The 3,221-nt window shown below is 57.3% G+C and overlaps 1 protein-coding gene across 5 annotated transcripts in view; it reads left to right on the top strand.

The window, feature by feature from the left end:
- LOC138170835 (zinc finger protein 420-like) overlaps positions 1 to 3,221 on the top strand; it is a 72,493-nt gene that overhangs the window by 4,524 nt on the left and 64,748 nt on the right. The gene's annotated exons all lie outside the window — the stretch shown is intronic.

The following is a 3,221-nucleotide window of genomic DNA, read 5'->3' as shown; positions in this document are numbered from 1 at the left end:
GTGTGTGTGCATGTGTGGGAGGGGTGTGCGTGAAAGGGGTGTGCATGAGATGTGTGTGTGCATGTGTGGGAGGGCTGTGCGTGAGAGGGGTGTGCATGTGGGGGTGGCGGTGAGTGAGTGGGGGGCAGGAGGACCCGCTGTCCGGGCATGCTGCATCTCCGTGTGGTGTGGATTCCATCAGGTGGTGTGGATGTGAACACTGGAGAGGGTGGTGTGCCTACAGAGTGGGAGTCACGTGTGTGTCCGGGTGGACAGCCCCGTTGCCTGTGTAGACCGACTACACCCCTGTATTTACAGCTGAGAATTGGGATTTTGTCTGTGTCTCAGTGTGTCTGTGAGGCTGGTGGGGCTGGGGCCTTCTCATCACCCATGGTGAGTGTGTGACGGTCCATAGCTTCCTCTAAGGGTGTCTGTGAGGCTGGTGGGTACCTGGGGGAATCTGTCAGCAGGTGCTCAGTGAGCCTGGGCTTTGTGCCCAAGCAGGGGGACCCGAGGGGGAGACAGAAGACACTCGTGTGGCTTTGGGAGAGATACAAGGGTGGGGGGCCTGGCCTCAGGAACCCCTGAGGGAGGGGGTGGCCCCTGAGCTGAGCCTGGAGAGAAACCAGGCATTCAGAGGATGGATGGATTCCTGCATCTCCTGACTGTGTGTACGTGTGTGTGTGCGTGCGTGTGTGTGTGTGTGAGCCTCTCTCTCTGAAATCCAGTGAGCGTGACCCATGTAAGGGGTGGGGCCTCCATCCACCGTCTGCTCTGTTTTTGTCAGCCTGTCCAAAAGTACCTACTATGTGCCAGGCCCTGTGCCAAGAGCTGGTGATGCAGAGAGAGGCAGAACGCTCCTTGACCTTGGGGAGCTCACAGTCCGGTGGGGGCACCGAATCTGTGCAGAAGAGCAGGAAATCATTACAGAGAAGGCGCTGGACCACGCAGGGCCAGGGAAGGCTTCCTGTGGGAGGGGGAGCCTGGCAGATCAGTGGTTGAAGGTCTAGGGGACAGCCAGAGAGAATGGCCAGAGGGAGAGATGCCCAATAGTGTGGGGGGAACAACCAGGAGGCCGGGGCACTGGAGTGCATGGGTGGGTGTGACAGCTAAGTAGCCTGGAAAGGCAGGGGGCTTTGGATGCCAAACAGAGCATTTGTATTTAATCCTGAGGTGACTGCAGTTTTGGGGTGGACGCAGATCTGAATTTTAGGAAAATCCCTTTGGTACCTGAATGGAGAATAGATTGCAGTGGGGGAGACCAGAGGCAGGTAGACCCCCCAGCAGCTACTGCTATTCTCCAGGCACCAGGCAATGAGGGTCTGCCCCAGGTGGGCAGCAGTGTCAGAGGAGAGAAGGGGCCATGCTAGGGAGATGGTACAGAGGTGAAATCAGTAGGCCTTGGCACCATATTAGCTGTAGGGGTGAAGATGACCCCTCAGTTGGGAGTCTGGAAGGGTGGGAGCCTGGGGGATGGGAGGATGGGGGATGGGAGGATGGGGGTGCCCTCTGGAGTAACAGGGGAGATGGGCAGTGGGGAGGGCTTGGGGGAAAGGTAACAAGTTTTAGTTTGGACGTGATGAGTTTCGATGTCTCTTGGATGTCGGGTTGGAGATGAGAGACTGGAGGTCGGCAGAGAGAAAGGGGGACACAAATTTGATCTGCGAGTCCTCAGCATAGCAATGGCCATGAAATCCAGGGGGGTGACAAGGTCACATTGTGATGTTGTATGGAGGGAGAAGAGGAGGGACCCAGGGCCCTGAGGGGCCAGTGGTGGGCTGGGGATGGAGCCCAGCCAAGGAGATGGAGGAGGAGAAGTCGGAGAGGGAGGGGGACAACCAGGAGGCCTCTCTGGCCTCCATGGGAGGGCTGACCTCTGGGCAGCTTGGCAGGCTTGGAGGGGCCGAGTCGGGCTGGGCCAGATTCCCCTGGCTGTCCCTGGCCGAGGTCGTCCCTCACTCCTCTGAGGCTCGGTGTGTGTGAAGCTGGCGCGGCAGACCTCTCGATGCTCTCTGAAGGCTGGTTGCTGTTTTTGACTTTGTTTCCCCCACATGCAGAGGAGCTGTTGGGTCAAAGCATGATCCCCCCTGCCCAAGACTTTCCCATTGCCTCTGTTTAGATGAGTGCTTTGTTTCAAAAACTGGACACCGTCCAGCAGTCCCACCAAGTGCCTGTCCCCCCATTTACTAAGCATTGTGTTGAGCTCTGAGGACACAAAGAGGAGGAAAAATCTGCCAGTCTCTGCCCCAAAGGCACCCAGCCCAGTGGGGAGGCCAAGCAGCCATGCGCAGACAAGCTATAGCCAGGGAAAGCAGCAGGGCCAGGACCGGCTTCCTGCGGAGAGCTGGGAAGCCAGCAGGCGGAAGTGCGGAGGAGGGCCTTCTGGGCCGGGGGCAGCCAGAGAAAAGGTGGGTTTGGAGGCCGAATCCTCCACCTGTGAGGGGCAATAACATGGCGGCCCAGGAGTGAAGGGCCTCGAAGGCCAAGCAGAGGTCTGTGTATTTGATCCTGGCCTGGGGGGGAGCAACTGGACTTTACTGAGTAGGGGGTGACTTGGTTGGACCTGGGCTTTAGGAAGATCACTCTTACCTGAGTGGAGGGTGGACCCAAGTGACATTAAGGCAGTGACTGCACCTGTGATCTCCTCTGCCAGAGCAGGTGGGCCTTCTCTACAACTCAACAACACTAACTTAATAAATTATGGGACTTACCCAAGTTCACACAGCTGGTATGTGGCAGGACCTGAACCCAGGTCCTCCTGATTTTGGAGATGGCTTTGGTCACCATGCCACACTGCCCATCCCTAGCAGTAGGAACACAGACTCAGAGTCAGAAGGAACCTTCAAGCCCACCAAGGCCCTTCCTCTCCTTTCACACATGAGTTCTTTGCTCTCAGGTCTTGGAAGTAGGCCTAGAACCCAGGTCTCCCCAATGCCAGGTGTGGTCTCAGAGAAGCTCTCCAAGGCTGACTCAGCCCCTCTGAGGCCCATCAGATAGAAAGGGAGCTGTGGAGATGAGGGGCTGAATGGTGGGAAAAGCCCCACGTGTGAGAGAGGAGGGAAGGTGTCCTTGACCTGGGCCTCCTTCTTACAGCACGGCAGCTTCCCCCACAAGCATGCCTCTGACTGCCTATGTTCTTCTTCAAGGACAAGGTCTCTGTCTGAGGACTTCACTGTGACTTAGGGTTAGAAATTCCGTGTGTGTGTGTGTGTGTGTGTGTGTGTGTGTGTGTGTGTGTGTGT

The sequence above is a fragment of the Petaurus breviceps genome, unplaced genomic scaffold (assembly GCF_028583685.1).
Source record: "Petaurus breviceps papuanus isolate PSGF00001 unplaced genomic scaffold, PetGlider_PUasm1.0 398, whole genome shotgun sequence".
NCBI lineage: Eukaryota > Metazoa > Chordata > Mammalia > Diprotodontia > Petauridae > Petaurus > Petaurus breviceps.
Note: the sequence above shows the minus strand (reverse complement) of the source record. Positions and strands in the feature narration are given on the sequence as shown.